At 36.4% G+C, this 21,095-nt stretch overlaps 1 long non-coding RNA gene across 5 annotated transcripts in view; it reads left to right on the top strand.

The window, feature by feature from the left end:
- The window catches only part of LOC126961638 (uncharacterized), a 196,831-nt gene that overhangs the window by 83,588 nt on the left and 92,148 nt on the right, over window positions 1-21,095 (top strand). For all 5 annotated transcript variants that reach the window (XR_007728374.1, XR_007728371.1, XR_007728373.1 and 2 more), the window contains exon 2: window positions 16,482-17,567. This is a non-coding gene — a long non-coding RNA (uncharacterized LOC126961638). The remainder of the gene's footprint in view (window positions 1-16,481; window positions 17,568-21,095) is intronic.

Raw genomic sequence — 21,095 nt, 5'->3', positions numbered from 1 at the left:
ATTTCAATTTTCTATCAAGGGATATAAAGGACCTCTTTAAGGAGAACTACAAACCACTGCTCGAGGAAATAAAAGAGGACACAAATAAATGGAAAAACATTTCATGCTCAGGGATAGGAAGAATCAATATCATTAAAATGGCCATACTGCCCAAAGTAGTTTATAGATTCAATGCTATCCTGATCAAGCTACCATTGACTTTCATCACAGAATTAGAAAAAAAGCTACTTTAAATTTCATATAGAACCAAAAAAGAGTCCATATAGCCAAGACAATCCTAACCAAAAAGAACAAAGCTGGAGGCATCACACTACCTGACTTCAAACTATACTACAAGGCTATACTAACCAAAACAGCATGGTACCGGTACCAAAACAGAATATATATCAATGGAACAGAACAGAGACCTCAGAAATAACACCACACATTACAACCATCTGATCTTTGACAAACCTGATGATAACAAGCAATGGGGAAAGGATTCCCTATTTAATAAATAATATTGGGAAAACTGGCTAGCCATAAGAAGAAAACCAAAAGTGGATGCCTTCATTATACCTTATACAAAAATTAACTCAAGATGGATTAAAGACTTAAATGTAAGACATAAAACCATAAAATCCCTAGAAGAAAATCTAGGCAATGCCATTTAGGACACAGGCATGGGCAAAGACTCCATGACTAAAACACCAAAAGCAATGGCAACAAAAGCCAAAATTGACAAATGGGACCTAATTAAACAAAAGAGCTTCTGCACAGCAAAAAAATAAAAATAAAAAAAAATCTATCATCAGCGTGAACAGGCAACCTACAGAATGGGGGAAAATTTTTGCAATCTATACATCTGACAAAGGGCTAATATCCAGAATCTACAAGGAACTTAAACCAATTTACAAGAAAAAGCAAACAACCCTATCAAAAAGTGGGTGAAGGGTATGAACAGACACTTCTCAAAAGAAGACATTTATGTGGCCAACAAACATGAAATAAAAGCTCATTATCACTGGTCATTAGAGAAATGAAAATCAAAACCACAAAGAGATACCATATCACACCAGTTAGAATGGCAATCATTAAAAAGTCAGGAAACAACAGATGCTGGAGAGGACGTGGAGAAATAGGAACACTTTTACACTGTGGGTGGGAGTGTAAATTAGTTCAACCATTGTGGAAGACAATGTGATAATTCCTCAAGGATCTAGAACCAGAGATATCATTTGACCCAGCAATACCATTACTGGGTATATACCGAAAGCAGTATAAATCATTCTACTTTAAAGATGGATGCACATGTATGTTTATTACAGCACTATTCACAATAGCAATGACTTGGAACCAACCCAAATGCTCATCAATGATAGACTGGATAAAGAAAATGTGGCACATATACACCATTGAATACTATACAGCCATAAAAAATGGATAAGTTCATGTCCTTTGAAAGGACATGGATGAAGCTGGAAACCATCATTCTCAGCAAACTAAGACAGGAACAGAAAACCAAACACTGCATGTTCTCACTCATAAGTGGGAGTTGAACAATGAAAACACATGGACACAGAGAGGGAAACATCACACACCAGGGCCTGTGAGGGAGTGGAGGGATAGGGGAGGGATAGTGTTAAGAGAAATATCTAATGTATGTGATGGGTTGATGGGTGCAGCAAACCACCATGGCACCAGAGGTATTGTTATATAGCTATGTAACAAACCTGCACGTTCTGCACATGCATCCCAGAACTTAAAGTGTGTATATATATATATACACACACACACATATATATACACACACACACACATGTATACACACACATATATATACACACACACGTGTGTGTATATATATGTATATATGTATCTATATGTGTGTGTGTATACATATTTGTAAATCCTATTGATCAATAAAGAAAAATTAGATGAAATTGGCTCTTTAAATGTTTTCTCCTAGCTCCTATCCATTGTCATGTTTTCTGTGGCCACATTAAGGCTTGTTCTCAGATCTGTATTTCCAATCTAAATCCCATTTCTATTCTATTATTATTAGTACTACAAAAAATAGTAATAAAAACAAACATTTAAATACAATCTAATAAATACCAACTATCTTCTAAGAACTTGACAGGTGCAAACTCATTTAAGCCTCAACCCTGTGAAATAGTGTATCAGTTATGTATTGCCACAATAATGCTACATAGCAAACTACCCCAAAACATAAAACTGTAAAGACATAATTACAACAATGAATCTTTGTATTCTTTCTCACAAGCCGCTGTTTCTGCTGATCTTGGCCAAGTTCAGAAGACACTGACTTGGCCCACTCACCTGTGTACAGTCAGCTGCCTTGTTGGATGGGTGCTGGGAGTATAAGATGGCCTCAGTTAGGACTGCTTGGCTGTTCTCTAGATGGTCTCTCATTTTCAAAATGCTAGCCTAGACTTATTTCCATTGCCATAGGAATGTTCTAACAGAGAGAGAGAGAGCGGAAGCAGACAATGCTTCTTAAAGCCTAGGCTTGGACTGCACACTGTTACTTCCCACATATACTATTGGACAGATCAAGTGAAAACACCTAGGTCAAGAGGTAGGGTATAGACTTTGCTTCTAGATGGAAAAAATACACAAAGTGCCAAGTGTATGCATCCAGGAAGGGGTAAAGAACAGGACTAGTTTTGCCACTTATTAGGGTATTATTATTAATCCTTCTTTTAAAAGAAACTAATATATAGTGGGGTTAAGCAACTTGCTCAAGGTCATGGACTAATGAGACGATGGCACTAGTATTTAAATACTGACAGTCAGGGTTCATTCTGCACTGTTAACTTCTACATGGTGCTGTCTCTCAGTTGAAGGAATGATAGAGGGGGAAAGGCAAAAGGCAACAAATGGGCTTTGAAGTAACTCTACAGAGATAATTAAAAGACCACACAAAAGAAGGAAAAAATATCTTACTTCAGGAATTCAACGCTAAGAATCCTACTCCCTTCATGAAATCAGAAAATGTTTGCATGAACCCTGTGGGCCTTTGAAAGAGAGAAGGCATACTGTTGATGGTCACCAGCTTACTTAAGGCTGCAGCTTGCAGGAATCCATCTCATCAGAGTAACTGGAAAGAGGCCACAGTATCCAAAAACAAAAACAACAAAAGTCATGTGCTGGGATAAGTTCTTGATAGTATGAATAGCCAGGAAAAAATAGTTTGAATCTTCTTGTCCCAGCTGCGATATTAACTTTGAATTTTGTCATGTGGTTAATTAAGTTGCTTTATAAGACTAAATTTTTATAAGATGTGTACATAGGAATATGACTTCCCTCTCCTAAGTTACCGTAACAGATATTACCAAATGTGTTGTGAAGTTGACATTCTTAAGTTTTAATTTATAGTTTTATTGCTCCCTGCAATAGCATCTTCTTTCATTTCCTAGTCCCCAGTTTTTCCATTTTGTTTGCAGTAGCCAGATAAATCTATCAAAATGCACATTTGATTACAGCATTCTTCGGTAATCACCATTATCTTCATACTGACAAAGGTCACTCTTTAAGGACCTTTAGTTCCACAACCTATGTCTTACCATTGTTTATCCCCCAGCTAAATACCTTGGAGAATTCCAAGTGTGTCATCCACTGTATTAGTCTGTTCTCAAGTTGCTAACAAAGGCATACCCAAGACTGGGGAATTTATAAAAGAAAGAAGTTTAATGGACTCACAGTTCCACATGGCTGGGGAGGCTTCACAATCATGGTGGAAGACAAAGGAAGAGCAAAGGGAGGTCTTACATGGCGGCAGGCAAGAGAGCTTATGCTGGGGGAACTCCCATTTATAAAACCATCAGATCTTGTGAGACGTGTTCAATACCATGAGAATAGTATGAGGGAAACCACCCCCATGATGCCATTATCTCCATTATCTGGCCTTGACACATGGGGATTATTATAATTCTAGGTGAGATTTGGGTGGGGACACAGGGCCAAACAGTATCATCCACCTTCATGTCTCTTTCTCTTTACTCACCTGCTTTCTTGACAAGAAAAATCTTCATCAGCCCTTCCTTCCTTTCCTCCCTCCCTCCTTTCTTTCTTGCTTGCTTGCTTTTCCTTCCTTTTTCTTCTTTATTTTCTTTGCCTATTTGAGAGATTGGCAAGGAGAGTAATGCTGGAATTGGAAACACATGTAACTAATACCAGCCGAAATAATTGTGAGCAGAAGCGATATGCCTTCTGAGCCAAGGCAGAGGAAAGATTATATGTGATTCTCAGACTTCTTCTCATCCTCATTGGCTAAGAAGGGCACAGGTCCCAGATGGAACAGCTGTAAGTTAGTGGGGCCTTCCTCCATCTGGATCCCTAAGTAACTTTGTGAAACAGAGCCCCTCTCCAACCTGTGATAAACTTGTACTACAAAGGAGAACTCAATTTTCTTGTGCTAAAATACTGAGATTTGGAAATTAATGTGTGCTGTGTTATAACCTAGCTTGTTAGAAATATATTATTGCAAATTACTTTTAATATTCATTTTTGTCATTATCAGTGAATTTGAAGTTTCAGATAATTATTGAACATTTGTGTGTCATTTATATATTTATTATACTTAGTTCTTTGGTAAAATGCTTTTTGTGTCCTTTGCCTATTTTTCTACTAGACTGTTTATGTTGATTTATAAAACATGTTTATATATTAGGCTACAGTAACCCTTTCATGTCATTGGTACTGAAATACCGTTTCCAATTTATTAACTGCCTTTTATTATCATTTTATGATATATTTTATGTCTAAAGGTTTAAAAATTATATACTGAGTAATCTATAATTATTTAAAACTTTTGTTCTTATTTTACGAGAAAGGCCTTCTAAAATCTGATAGATTGGTTTTTCTCTGGATTTACTATTTTCTATTTTTAAAAGATGAAATTATATATTCCATTATGATTTATGTTGTTGCATGCTATCTGGTAGGAATATAGCTTTGTAATTAGTACATTCATCTTAAAACTGACTTGACTCTTTCTCCTAAATTAAAAAGACAACTCTGATGATCTGCTTTTGAGTTATTCCTTAAGCTACCTTCTCTTGATGTTAAATATCCATTCAGAGGATTCAGAACACCTTGGCCACTTGGCCTCCCCCTGGAGATCTGTCCACTCCAGAGATGCAGAGCTCACCAAAGGTGTACAGGCGGGAAGCAGGGACCTCTGTGGAAGTCAAAAGGGGAAATGCCTGACTCAGCAATGCAAGCAGGTTGTGAGTAGAACAGGAAACAGTTCTCTTCCTCAGTACCTCTTTAGTTAGCAATTTATTTATTCACTGAGTCATTCAGACTTTCCTGTGGTAGTAAAATAAATTGAAAATTGAGAAGCATTTTGCCAGGCAAATGAGAAACACCCTTGAATTTTTTTTCAGTTGTATAAGTGAAACAATAAGTAATTTACAGTCATTGAGACTTCCACTATGCTTAGAGACAAACACACCATAGGTAGTAAAAACTTACCTCACCATGTTTTTCATTACATTACATGTGTTCTAAAATTTATATTAGGATATAATACTTGGTTCTCTCACTAAGTATATGTAGATGTTCCTCCTTTAACACAAAGGTCTAATGAGAACCACAAGATCTATAAAAGCCTATAAAACTGAGATTCTACAAATTTCATTCAGATATGTGTAATTAGAAGTATGTCTGAGTTATGGTGGTGGAGTTTGGGTTTGTGTGTGCACGCTTTCATGAGAAAGGGAGCGAGAGAGAGAGAAAAAAAGGAGGTAGAGTGAAAGGAAGAGAGAGATATAAATAGAGATGATAGAGAGAGACTGAGAGACAGAAACAGAGGGGACACAGAGGGGGAATTAGAGAGAGACTGAGAGAAAAAACTAGAGACAGACAGAGATAGGCAGCAAGAGAAAGAGTCAGACACACACACACACACACACACACAAAGAAACAGAGAGGGGGGAGAGAGAGAGACGTTGAGAGAGCTAGTGACACACGTATACACACAGGGGACCCAACGAGATGCAGCTTGGTCAGAGGCAGGTTTACTTACCAAGTCAATAGCCTTCTGCTTTAAAAGCAGGTATTCCTCATTGATGAAATGGACCATCCCACCATCTTACCTTAGCGTGACTCACCTTACAAAGAATTTTTCATGGCGCTGGGCTGTGATAGTTCTGGAAAGAAGGAAGATGGATGTTCTTAGTACCACCAATACAGAGAGCTGATAATAGCAACCACATTACCAGTGTTTTTTTGCATTTGTTTTCTACAAACAGGTCCTATGATGCTAGCTCAAAGCTCTAATCTTTATTTTGATTTCCCAGGAAGTTGCAAATGAAACTCTACATGGAATTGGTCTGTTGGTTTAATATTAGAGAGAAGTAAAAATGATGGGCATTAACTCTATCAGTCATTGATTTGTGAATTTCCTTGTGTTTTAACATCTAGAGGAAGGTGACAAAAACACTTACATGCGAAAATGATATTTTGTGCATTAAATACAAGTTCTCCAAATATTGAAAGAGTTATATTTCTAAATTTCTTAATGCACAAACCATTGTTTAAAGGTTTTATTTTTCCAATTTTATCTTTTTGAAAATTATTAATTATCTACTATGTTTCAGGTATAGCCCTAAGCAGTGGGGATAAATCAGTGAACAAATCAGCAAATATTTGTGCCTTTATGGAGCTTCTATTCTGGTATGGGGAGATAGACAATGAAACTTAATAAATGATTAAGCTGCATGGTATTTAAGAAGGTTATAAGTACTATGAAGAAAAATAAAGCAACCTAAGGTGGCTAGGGAATAACCAGAGGGTTAAGGGCTGCAATGAGGATTCTGGAGTTAACTGAAGGTAGAGTCATAAGGATTTGTTAACAGATTGGTCGTAGGATATAAAACAGCAAGTGCAAAGGCTCTGAGATAAAAAACATCCTCATTTATTTCAAGAACACCAGGAAATCCATTGTGATTGAAGAAGAAAGATCAAAGGGAAGAGAATTAGTAGAGGAGATCAGAGGGGTAATGGTGGGGCCGGAAATATAGGACTTTCTAGGCAATTGTAAGAGTTTGAGGGGGGAGGTATTTATTGCACTGGTTTAACCAGAAGAATGACACGATATTACACTTTAAACTGATCACTCTGGTTGTGTTGCTGAGAACAGGCTGGAGTGGGTAAATGGTGAAAAGCAGGAAAACCAGTTTGGAAAATGGTGTGCTAATCCAGTTAATAGAAGTTAGTGCTTATTCCAGGGTAGTAATAGTGAGGATATTAGGAAGAGGCCAGATCCTATGATTATTTGAAGGTAGAGTAACCAGAATTTGTTATCAGATTGGATGTAGGGTGTGAAGAACAGAGAGGAGTCAAGGATAAGTCTACGGTTTTATATGTGGGCACTGGAGTGATGGTAATTTTATTAACAGAGATGAGAAAGGGGAGCAGCATTTGGGAGAGAAGAAAATGTTTGTTTGGATATGTTCATCCAACATGTAGGTGTCATTTTAGGCCTTCAGATATATGGATGTGGCATTCACGGGAGAATTGTGAGCTGCAGATAGAAATTTGAAGATTGTCTGTGACTGGGTGATGTTGAAAATTGGGAGTCAGGATAAAATGACCAATGCAGTGAAGGTAGTTAGAGGAGTGGCTAAAGGACCAGGCTGTGGGGCACTTGGGCATTAAAATGTCTAGGAGAAGAGGAAGGGCTTACACAGGAAACTGAATAAGAGTAACCAGTAGGGGAAGAAGAAAATAAGGAGTCTGTCTTGAAAGCCAAGTAATGAACCTTTTTAAATGTTTCTAGGTAGTCAAATAAGGTGAAAACTAAGAATTTGCCAGTGGTTTAGCAATATCTACATCACTGAAGACTTTGATCTAGCCATGGTTCAGTAGAGTGACAAGAGGAGGAGAAAGGGAGGATATGAAGGTACAGGGAACAGATAAATGATTATGTTTCATTTAAAAAATTAGTTTCAGCTGGGCAAGGTGACGCACGCCTGTGATCCTAGAACTTTGGGAGGCCAAGGAGGGTGGATCACCAGAGGTCAGGAGTTTGAGATGAGCTTGGCCAACGTGGTAAAACCCCGTCTCTACTAAAAATACAAAATTAGCCGACCCTGGTGGTGCACACCTGTAATCCCCGCTACTCAGGAGCCTGAGGCAAGATAATCACTTGAACTTGGGAGACAGAGGTTGCAGTTAGCCGAGAAAGTTTCATATGGTAGACGTAACAGTACACTTGTATGCTGATGGAAGTGATAAAATATAGAGGTGGGGAAACTGATGTTGCAAGAGAAAGAAGAGAGATTTGGGGAGCTGGTTCCTTGAATAGGTTAACCATAACCTAAGGCAATATAGTGAATGATTGAGGAGTTTGCCCTTGGGTAAGAATGCAGGCAGTTTATCTATAACAAAGGAAAACAGAGTGAAGGTAGTTATTAGGTGCAAATATAATGATGAGAGCTTGTTAGAGTGTCTTCTGATTGCTTCAGTTTATTTTTATTATTCTTTTTTTTTTTTTTTTTTTTTTTGGAGCAAAGTAGAAAGCAGAGCCATTGGGTTAGAGTGACAATAGGAGAGGTGTTGAGCATGAGGAGGGAGAAAGACATTTATGAAAATAGTCATCCAGAGAATGGATTAGATAATCAGCATGTACAAATAATGTAGAGGTGGGGCTGCATGAGGGGTGTCCTTCTGACCATTGTTGCTCAGGGTAATTCAGTACTTCTAGGCTGGTCAAAAATTAGTAGAGTTCTACTCTTAGTCTCTATCCTCTTCTGCCTCTGCTTCCCAAGAAGTCCAGCCAGAACTTGTGTCTCTTTTTCTACCTAAACTGAGCTGCTTGCACTCCTGTGATTTATTTACCATCCTTGTCTCCAGTTGTCCATACTTTGTATCTTACTGTTATTAGTTATTATATTAAGAATTGATGTTGTCCATGGAGGTTATGATTGGCTAAGCTTGGATATATAACTAGATTTAAAATAAGGAACTGTTGTCTCTGAATCAAGTTTGCGGATTGGAATTATGGAGACTTGATTATAAGTTAATGTAAACATTTTAAAATAAGCAATAGATAGCATCTGGCCATAAAAACCTTTTATTCTGGATATTTAATGAATGGGCAAGAAGGATATATACTTTTGTGAATGTGTAGGAAATGTACCTATTCTGTTCTTATTTGAACAGGAAAGAAAGTGAGGGCTAGAGGAGCCCCTGGAAAGAGGGACATTTTCCCATTCTTACTTTTATCAACTTAGCAGAAAATAAACGCCTTATGGCTATGGCGGAATAGTCAGTGCCAGATGAGCAAAGCTAAATGCAAGAATCTGCAGTGCCAAGCTCCACGGAATCCCTAAATAGTCACTGACAGATCTTGATTCCAAGTTCAACGTATTAGTGTGAGTTAAATGAGTGTTTCATTAATACTCTAAAATCCAAGTCAGATTGAAGAAAGATCATGAATAGCTAAGAATTACTCTTGTAAATATAATGAGGAGTAGAATGGGTAAGAGAAGTCAGGAAAAAATAAAGAAACTATGGACTCAAAGTCAGAAGTCCTGAGTTTTAATCCTGGTTTTGCCATTGCCTAGAAACCTTAAACAAATCCTGTAACCAGTAAAGCCCTGAACTTCTTATTTGAAAATGCAGGCTTGAGTTAGATGTCTTCTAAAGACTCTTTTAGCACAAAAAAGTAATTCTATCAAGTTAATCTTTATTAAATTGTTTGATCTATTAAAATATGATAAAATATCTTGATGTTTATCTTAATGTATCTAGTTTTTTTAATTTTTAAGGAAAATAGGTATTTAGTTTTTGATAATATGTTTTGTTTTTGTTAATAAAATTAACACTTTTTAAAAAAAATATAGGAATCTAAACAATAAGAAAGTGAAGGAAGAAAGCACATCCAGTCCTATCTCTCCCTAGTAACATTTCATGTCTGTAAGGCTACCATATAACAGTTGCTATTGTGAATGAAATATCTTTGTTTTGTTTTAAATAATTGTTTACTTATTATAGAAAAGCTCCATTTAAAAATACTAATTTCTTAACTGATTGTCTTTGCTGAACACACTATCTTAAGTTACTTTTAGTCAATATTCTTGTTTTCTTTATGTAGCAAACTATTTTGTCTACAAATAAAACTTAACAAATATTGAGTCTTTATTAAAATTTTGTTAAAATTTAACAAAATTTGAGTCCTTTTGATTGTTTATACTTAATATTCTTAGAAAACATTTTTTAGTGATTCCTTTGGCTAGCTTTCCTAGAAGAATATTAATAGTAATGGTGAGAGAGAAAATTTCTGGCTGTTAAGTTTTTTTTTCTTTAAAAAATATGCTAAAGGTCTTTATTAAGAAGTTTTAAAAAAATTGAATAGGCGTTTGATGACTTTTTAGAATATATGGTGACTACAGATTCTTTTCCTCTGTCTATTTATGGGAGAAATTATATTAACAAACCTTCTAGCATTAAACCATTTTTATATTCTGCAATGAACATCAGTTGGTCATTAATAGAATTTCAGTACAGCAATGGATTACAAATATTAACATCTTATTACTAAATTTTGCTGTTAAATTTATGTTGAAATGGGTCTGGGGTTTTATCACTTGTAGGTTGTTTTGGTTGAGTTTTGCTTCAGGGTTACATGGATTTTGTATAAAATTATGTGATGCCTTCCTTCTTCCTCTGAGCTCATAGAAGTAAATTCCTTGAAATCTGAAAGAATTCTTCTATAACACTTTGTTGTTCTATAATAGCTTTGTCGGCTTTATTATTGATTTATTTTGGTTCACTTATATTTTTCTAAGAAAAATGTCTTTCAAACAGATTTTTAAACTTATATGCACAGGGTTGAATACTTTACACAGAGTTAATAGCTTTCCTGAGAACTTGAAAAATGGGGAATTGTATGATAATTGTATGACAGTTTGTATTATTGTATAGCTTTGTAATTGCCTTGACACTACAGCTCCTCCTTAAAATTTTCTCCTTTTTCCTGAAATAAATCTATTTGCAAAGAATATGCTTAATCTCTTTCCCATGCTGCACTTTCTTCTGTGTTTTTAAAACATTTTCTTTGTTTTTTTGCTTGTACTCATCTTTGAACAAAGACCGTACAAGACAACTTTTGTTCCAAAAATAGCATGGATAGATCATTCATGGTTTCTCCTGTTTACCTGGCTGCCATTTTAATTCGTCCTTCAAATTTAAATATAAATTCAGTTACGCCGCACCTGGGCAGGTAGGAAAAGATTTGTGGCCATGAAAAGCTTTATTTCTGCATTTTTCTCTCTATATATTTTCTGGGAAAGAATGCACCAAATTTCAGTTCTAGTGTGTTGTGTGAGTTCTAGTGTGTGTGGGTTGGTGGAGGGAGCTAGGAGGAGAAGAGGGGAGTGGGTTGTGTGTAGCCTGGGTTGAAGGTACTAAGGAGTATGCCTTTGATTTTGGATTATTCAGGTATGTTAACTAGATTAGAAGTCAGGTTGGATAAAAGTCTTGGGTCCTATCGGCTTTCAGTGTGCTGAGGCTACATTTTTTTATCCTGTTTCTTGCATAATAACTTTTACCTCTGTGAAAATTGTTCAACCTTGCTTTAAAAGTCTCTAGATTCTGAGGATCCCTTTCCCATTGCCATGTTGGAGAAAATATGTTACTTTTAAGAAGAGCGGCATCAGCGAAGAAACAAACAATAACAATGTACTGAGGAGTGGTTGTCCATTTTCCTGAGTTTGATTAGCTTGGGACAACAACAGTCTATGGCAGAAACCCATTTCCCCCAAAGCTGCCTGTGCTTCCAGCCTGTTCTGCAATTACTTACTGTTAGTGAGAAGTGTCAGAATTTGCTCTAATTACTTCCCTGAAAACTGCACATTTTCAGGAAGGGAAGTTGCATATCAATCTGGTGTTTTTCTTCATGCTGATTCAAATTTACTGTATCTAGCAGAGATTCCTGCCAGAAAGTTGTGATACAGAGTAAGTGTCCCTTATCTGAAATGCTTGGAACCTCAGCGTTTCAGAGTTCAGGTTTTCTTTCGGATTTTGAAATATTTGAATATACATAATGAGATATCTTGGGGATGGGACCTGAATCTAAACACAAAATTCATTGATATTTCCATATACACCCCATGACCGTGGACTGAAGGTAATTTTATACATTATTCTTAGTAATTTTGTACATGAAACAAATTTGTGTACATTAAATCAGCAAGCAAAGGTGTCACTATCTCAGCCATTCATATGGACAATCTGTGGTTGTTTGGTGTAACTGTCATGATGTGCTCAGAAAAGATACATTGCAGCAGAAGCGGGCTGGGGGGGGTCTTTTTTCTCTTGAGGATGCTTGGTAAACTGTATGCTGTGCATCTGTGCTTTGACTGTGACCCATCACATGAGTTCAGGTGTGAAAGTTTCCACTCGTGGTGTCATGTCAGTGCTCAAAATTTTCAGATTTTGGAGCATTACGGATTTTGAATTTTTGGATTAGGGATGCTCAACTTGTGTATCATTGGCAGTATTTACTGGTTTTAGAATTGATGAACATGTTCTTTCTCATTTGTATTTACGTTTGGTTATCTCTCAGTTTCTTGGAGGAATCCTTTATAAGAAATTCTCATAAGAAGTAACTTATTTTTTTATTTTATGTAAAAACAAGTGAGTAAAACATCTATAGGACGCTTGATTATTTGAACCCTGAGACAGTTAACATTTCATGTAGCAGTTCTCAAAGTATGTTCTACAGAAGTCAGTTCCAAATCATGTTAACAGCATTTATAGGAGCAAAATTTCCATGGTCAAAAAAATGTTAATAACGGAAGTGAAACAAAATTCAACGTAATTCTTTACTGAAGGACTTTTTTTTCAGATATGGAGCTTGGTTGTTATTTTTTTTTTAATTTTTTAACCTTTATTTTAGGTTTGGAGTTACATATGAAGATTTGTCACATAGGTAAACAGGTGTCACGGGAGTTTGTTTTACACATTATTTCATCACCCAGCTGTTAATCCAGGACCCAGTAGTCATCTTTTCTGCTCCTCTCCCTCCTCCCACCCTCCACCCTCAAGTAGACCCCAGGTCTGTTGTTTCTTACTGAAGGACTTTTCAACACCATGAGTATGCAAAAGAACATTGTGAACTTATAAGACAGACATAATATGCAGTATTTCCTATAACTTATTTAATTTAGTGCCTTTATTTTTTCTATAAATTATAAGAAAGGAAAAATAAGTTAGTATAACAAACACCAAAAATTACTGGTATAACAGCATCATTTCCTAATTATAGGTGAAGCAGTTAAGAAGAAATAAAAAGTCTTCTAAATGTTAGCCTTGCAAATTTAATTATAAAAGTAATCACTGCCTCCCTTTTCCTGTATCCATGCAGCAAATATTTGGCCCATGCTTAATTCATGATCCCATAAATGTGTGAAAGGAAATTTTAATACGAGGGAAATGGTATGTTCACCTGTTACTTTATAAGGATATTGTGAGAATTGAATGAAGAATGCATGTAAAGTGCTATAAAAATCCCATTGCTTTACAATGAAACCTATAGACCAACAGTTTTAAAACATGCTGTTGTAATATACGGATGTATTGTGAATCATTGTGAGATATGTTGCAAGTTACTAATATTTCTAAGTTTGTGATATTATATGATTTTATAAAATACAAAATGTAACGTGTTCTAGGTTATGCTTATTACGATGTCATTGTCACTGATTTCTGATATAATCTCTCAAGTGGGAGGAAAAGGGAAAAAGTTTTAACTACTCTGTTGGAAATTGACCTGGGAATGGAATGTCTTTGTTGTTGCTGTTTAGCATGTGCTGTGATTTGAACGTGTCCCTCAAAGTTCATTTCTTAGAAAAAATCCCAATGCAAAGGTGTTGAGAGGTAGGACCTTTAAGATGAAACTAGGCCATGAGGAATCTGCCTTCATGTGTGGTTTAATACCGTTATTTCAGGAGTGTATTCCTGATCATAGGATGTGGTTGGCCTCCTTTCCTCTCTCTCACCTGAGTGCTCTTTTGCTCTCCTGCCATAGGATGATGCAGGAAGAGGGCTCTCACCAGGTGCCAGCCTCTTCATCTTGGACTTCTCAACCTCCAGAACTTTAAGAAAATGTATTTCTGTTTATTAAAAATTTTTCAGTCTCAGATAGTCTGTTATAGAAGCACAGAATGAACTAAGACACCATATGAGCTGTAGCCCATAAAGGTTGTGAATTAAAGCAGCAGAACCCTCCACCTTGAAGCAGCAAACAGTCATAGTTTTGATAAATCAAGAGCAGCCCCTGATTGCCCAATGTGGTGACTGGTAATATTGCTGAGACATGGCTTTGAGTCACATATGTTGTGAGGCTGCATAGTAGGATGTGTCACTTGGCTCTTGGTGGAGAATATGATTTAGGAGAAAATCTGACCCTTATACCAGTAGTCCCGATGAAGGCACTCATTTGGCTACTATATTTTTCTGTGAATAGAATGTGAAAATTTTTAGAAGACAATTTCTGTTTGCATAAGTTCATGTTAACAGAAACCATTAGGCCACATTTTCCACAGAAGGTTTTTTTGTTTGTTTGTTTTTTGTTTTCAGGGGGCTAAATAATTTTGTATATGGGAAAATTTATAAGGTAGCTGAAGTGAATGGCCTGTGAGGATGAAATCAGACAATACTGAAAAATAGATGTGAACACACATATACACACATCTACTGCAGAGATGCCAATCTCAGTTTTTAAAGGCATAAAGGCACACTGACTTTTCTACTTAATTGCATTTTAGCAAACTTTGTGATTAAGGGCAGACTTGTTCCATACTTTGACTAACCTAAGTGCCTCTAGACAGAAAAAGAAGGGCATTGTGCATACATATTAGCAGCCCGTTACATTAAACTGTGACATGGCACAACCCCTTTGTACAGATTTCATTAGGGCATAGTCTCTTGCAGACATCAGAAATACAAAGCCAAGTAGAACTTTGTATGCTAATTCCCCATTGTATGCTAATTCTCCATTGCCCCTTATTTATTTTGATTGGCAGATATTCTCTGATACAGTAAAAATGTCAAAATGATGACAGAATCTTATTGTTTCACACTTTCTCTTTGGAAAACATGTTGCAACAAAGCACCTTTTACCTACATCTACCAAATGCTACTGCTTTGATAGTCAGTTTGACTGGCTATTTGGGAATGAGCTCTGCCAAATGCTACTGCTTTGATAGTCAGTTTGACTGGCTATTTGGGAGTGAGCTCTGCCAATGGCTGCTTCAGGATTTAGCACATTTTGATTGAAAAACAACATTCAGTCATGATATTCAGAATCTCAGGAAGACCCACAGATTCTATTTAACACACAATGTTAAATAGAATTGATAGGACTGTATTCATGGATATGCAAAGCTAATTGCTGTTAATATGTAATGTACATGGGCTTTACAGTTTGTAGAATGTTTTTCTCATACTAACTCTCAATGTTGTTGTGGTAGAAATAATTTGGAGTTACATGGTTGGATGCAGGTATCCCAACTGACTCTTTGGCATTAGGCTGGCTGAGGTCATGTTGGAATCTGGGGATTCTGCCAGAGTCTGATTGAGAACACTGACCTCACTGTCAAAACTGCCCCACTGGAGGGTGTTCAGTTGTGACCGGAGTAACTGGAATACTGAATCCCTCTCATTCCTAACTCTGGAGGTATGCACACCAAGTGATACCATCCTACAAGTGGAGGCACAAAAAGTGAGATTTGCAGCATGGTTGGAAAGGTGGTGCCAGGCTGTCAGTCTTTCCTAGAGAGCTAAACCTTGATAGCAGGACCCTCGTCCTATGGCACCGACGCAAAAAGAAAGGGACTGACCTACATATGGTCTCTGGACTCACGCACATGACCCAGAGTTCAGAAAAGTCTTCAAACCTTAGCGGGAAATGAAGTGTTAGGCAGACAATGGAGTGGGAGTCAGCATTTCAGGAGAAAATCAGATCCTGTGCTTAGATGATCAATCACCAGGGCTTGGCGATGGCAAAGTACTTCCTGGCATCATTGTGTGAGTATTCAGTCCTAGGTAGTAATGGTAGAGGCCTATAGGCAATGACAAGACCTGATCCAGTTAAAAGACAGAGGCTGCACATTAGGATTCCCCCAAGAGATTTTAGGGTTAAGAAGTGTATCACTGAAATACTTCATTCTGTTTGCTACTCTGCAGAAGAATAGACAGAAGAATTAGGGAAAACAATAAGTTGTTGATACACATTTGTTGTAATAATGAAAATGTTATTATGTAGTACCTTCATTGTTTTGATGCCCTGTTTGTTTGTCGTTTGTTATACTTTGGAATATATGTTATACTTTGTACTGCTTGTGAGTCCTAGGATGTTTTCTCAATTTCCGTTTTACTTTCTAGAGTTTAATTTTAAATTTTGCACTTTTTAAAATACATGATTTGTTTCTAACGAGTTTTGCCTTATCTGCTTGTTTTGCCAGGTTGTTTCCAAACGTATTATCTACTATTGTGGCAATAAACACGAGTCAAGACTTGAATAAAAAGAATTCTTTTTATCATCATCATCACCATCATCCTCAATCACTGTCATCACCATACCACAATGGGTATCATATCTTAAAAATAAGAAGACTTTCATATTCTACAGGAAGTAATTTCAATGTAGATCTTAGCTTTTTATTTTATTTAAACATTTTTACCATTACTAATATGAAAATTGTATTTTATTCAACCACCAGAGGGAGCTCCCAAATATATGGATTCTAAAAGGGAAGGAGTAAAGTAATTAAGTAGGCAGCTTTGTATGTTTTATGGTTGAAAATCAAAGATTTAGTCAGCTGTGTGTCATGGTTTTGTGGGATCACATGTTGGGTCTTCGTATATCAAATGCTTAAAATTTTATCCTACTATAGACGCCACATCATTTTAATTAATAGCTATGAAATAATAATCTTGTTTTTATGTTTTTTTAAAGTTTGAGTAATTGTGTTATTTTAACTTTATGTTTTAATTTTGGACAATATTGATTGACAACATGCTTTGCAAATATAATTATACTTCACGACCTCCTCTCTTAGGCCCCAATTTTTCTTAAGTTGTGTTTTTATATTGTCCAATTTATAAAACTTATATTCTTCTTTGTAACCACAAATTCAATACTGACACATCTCCTTTTCATGTTTATTTGTTTTGATGTATTGCTTGACTTGCTAAATTTTATTGTCAAATAGTTTATTTGAGAAGGGTCTTTGGGTTCTAGAATCCTTGATATCTTTCATGTTTGAGAATGACTGCTTGTTGCTTTACACATGTATGACATATAGAGTGGGTATAATATTGTGAGGTCATATTTTCTTTCTCTCATTTATGATTTAATACTCCCCCTAGGAAAATCAAGTCTTCCAATTTTTTTTTTCACTAATATTATGTGCGTGTGGAAGGGGAAGGAAGGAAATTATCCAACTGTTTCCTGCAGGCAGAGCAAGTCCCTACAGAGCAGGCTGCCCTCAGTGATGATGAGTTTTGTATCTCCCAGAACATCCCACCTCTTAAATGTCTAGCATCTTGTAAGTATCCTTCCCATTCATGTTTCTTCATAGCTTACTGAGTTCTGTCTCTCCTCTTTTAAATGGCTTTGTTGAGATATAATTGATAAATAAAAAACTGCACGTTTGATGTGTGCAGTTTGATGTATTTGGACGTATGTATACATTGGCAATACTATCACCACAATCAAGATAATAAATATATCCATTATCTCCAAAAGTTTCCGTGTGTCCCCTCAACCACTTCCTTTTTTGTGTGGTAAAAGCACTTAGCAGAATGATCTGGGGAGGAGCAGTCCCTGGGATCACTGTGTTTATCTGTTGTCTCTGTACCCCACTTTAAAGCATCTGAAAGTTTTCTCACACAGTAATGTAATCAACCCCATTTTGTGGCTATGGAAATTGTCAGGCACAAAGGTTAAGCAAATTACCCAAGGCCATGGAGCAGATGAGTGAGAGACCTGGGAGTGGATCCAGGACTCATAACTGCTCAGTTGATATATTGCTTTCCATTGCTTGACAAGGCTGCAAGCTGTCCTGCTTCTTCCCAACACACTTGACTAAAGTCAGGTATTTAAATTTCCATTTCTAAGCTGAAGTCAGCAGTATTTCCATAACTAGGATGTTGTCACAACAGAAAAAATGAATTATAAGCAATGAATAGAGGTGAAATATATTCATTCAGAGTCAGTGTTAACACATTCCATCTTTCTTCACTTCCTTTAACCTCTTATTTTCTCCAGGCTGCTTACAAACGTATTCAATGTGTTAACAAAAAAACGTAGTAAACACATTGCCAGAATATCAGCATCGGGAACAAAGAAAAATACTTTCTATTTGGTGTTAGCATAACTGTGCATTTTAACTAGATGTATATCTCTCTGTGGATAATTAACACGCTATTTGTAAATAAAGTAAAATATTAAATATATGAAGTCACCATTCTGACTTATGTTTTTCTGCAGAGCACAACCACTCTCTAACAAATATGTATCTGACAGATTGATAAATTATGGTCTCTGCCAGGTCAAATGAGCTCACTTCCCTTCAAACCTTAAAAGCCTAAGCAATAATGTGGTCTCCCAGACACAAAGAGGAAACAGCAAGCCGCTCTACTCCATCGTGATTGTTTCCTGGGCAAGCGTGTTTCCCAGCTGCAATCACAGATGCCCCAAAACGATGCCAGTGTCAGCCCCTGCCATGCTGTAGCTCCCTTCAGGGAGCATCTCAACTGCTGTTTTCCCCTCCCCTAGTCCTGCACTGAACCTGCCACACCTTCTAAGAAAACCAGAGGGTTGGCTCAGTGCTGAACTGCAGGGGCTCTCACACACACTGTAACCTGCAGGAACATAGGCATTTGACTGCTGCCTCCTCAGCTTACCACAGGGGGCAGACACTGACTGAAAAGAGGTCCAAGAAATAAATTCCTAAGGAAAAGCAGGGAGATACAAAAATGCAAAATATAAATGAATCAAATAAAATTTAAAACATGTATTCTGGTGCCGCCTTTAATAGTGCATATCATGAGATGGGGTTTATTTCACTTATTTACAAATAAACAACTCTTCATTATTGCTGAAGATGTATGAATATAAGATTTAAAGCTAGGGTGATTTAAAATTTTTCTGCAGAAAACAACTTATGGTTAGTGTTCTCTTTTTTACATTTTGTATTTCAAATTCAATAATTCTATGAATATGTTCCATTCAAATGTCCCAGCTTTGTTATGATCCCCGAAATGAATAATGCATGTCTTAGAAAGTATCTTTTCCAAAGGAAAAAGCACTATGAACATTCATTTTAACTTCCTTTATCAGTCAATGATTTTTATCCTTCACTATACATTTTAAAAGACCTGACAAACGTTCATAAAACATTGTTATTCTTTATCAGTAGAGCTACAGGCAAAATTCAAAATTCTCAAATCTGTGGGAAAGATTATGAAGAAATATTATGACCGGTTATCAATCTGCACAGACTTGCCTATGTTATCCTAACATCGTTTTTAGCATGGTGAAGACAAGGCTAAACCATGAAGCCTACCTGCTGGGATCTGAAATTCTGCTTCACCACTTCCTGTCTTGAGCATGTTACTCAATTTTTCTGTACCTCAGTTTTCTCTTGTCTAAAATGGAGATACTAATACTACTTCTGTTGTCATGAAGACCAAATGAGTTACTATTTATAAATCATGCCCACTAATTAAAAACTAGAACAGTGCCTGAAGGTTTTATTTTAAATAAAATAAAACATATATATTTTTTACAGCATTACTATGCTCCAGGTCAATATTTCCATATTAGTGATCGGGTCTCTTTTCCTTACCTATCCAGAATGCTTGTGTTAGAGTTCCATTTGACAGTGAAAGGCATTAGGAAGCTATCTGGGTTGATTTTCTCATCTAGAAAATGGTGATGATGATCTTGTCTTGGAGGTCTAATGTGAAATGGAGTGAGATTGCATAAATGAAGTCCTTAACAAAGGATCTTACTGGTACAAGGCACTCAATGAATGCTCACTGATAAATAGAAGTAACTATATGCAAAGTCATCATATAAGCTCAAGATTCAAGAAGATAAAATGACTAACATGGAAACAAAACAATTGTTTATTGAAAGGGTCAGATTGTTTTATCCTTTTATTATCAGATTCAAATATTTTCAATTCATACTTTCTAAAGGGACTATTCAGAGAGAATTTCTGAAAAATTTCATCCCTCCAGGGTTTTATAGGCATTTCTTGACTTAAATACAATAAAAATAACAATAAATTTCTACTTACTGGGAAAGTCTTGTTGAAATATTGTTAAGGTTTACTTAGAGGTAAACAAAAGAGATTGAGCTACTTTTTTGTTTCTTGCTTATTTGTGTTACTCAGTGGTGAAGAATAGCACTTATCGTTTCCTTTGTGAGAATGATTAAGGAAAATGAAAAACATTTGTCTAAGCACAAGTCAATTGCTAAAAGCAGGTAAAAGCATTTGGTGTGGAGTAGGCACCATCTCAATTTTAGTAAACTGGATTTTAGTATCAGATAACTGGATTTTAGTATCAGATGACTGGAAATGAGCCTGAAAAACCTCCCCTCATACATTATGGCATATTCAGTTAATGCCTTTGCAAATACTTATTGCTGCTGCATAAAATTTTAGATACCCATAGGCAAATCCAGATAATTGAAAATTGCCTTAGTTCTGGTAAAAAAAAAAAAAAAAAAAAAAAAGTGTGATATTAGAACTGAGGGCTTGGTGGATGGCGGAACAGGTTGGACTTAATAATGTAAGTTCTTAGGAACATATTAAGTCCACTGAGTTATGACAAAGTGTCTGGGAAATCCCCTGCAGTGGGCACTGGGTGGGAAATCCCCTGCAGTGGGCACTTGGTAGGAAATGAGCAGGCTCTGATGAAAGCTATAGCCAATGAGCAAGAAGTGCATGGAGAACGAGAAGCTGAGAAATACCGGCCAGGAAGGGCTAATCTCAGGGCAGTCGCTCTAGCAGCAGATAGAAACCATACTATCACAGAATTTTGAGTTTATGGAAAGTACCCTA

This window comes from Macaca thibetana, chromosome 8, assembly GCF_024542745.1.
Source record: "Macaca thibetana thibetana isolate TM-01 chromosome 8, ASM2454274v1, whole genome shotgun sequence".
Taxonomy (NCBI): Eukaryota; Metazoa; Chordata; class Mammalia; order Primates; family Cercopithecidae; genus Macaca; species Macaca thibetana.
Note: the sequence above shows the minus strand (reverse complement) of the source record. Positions and strands in the feature narration are given on the sequence as shown.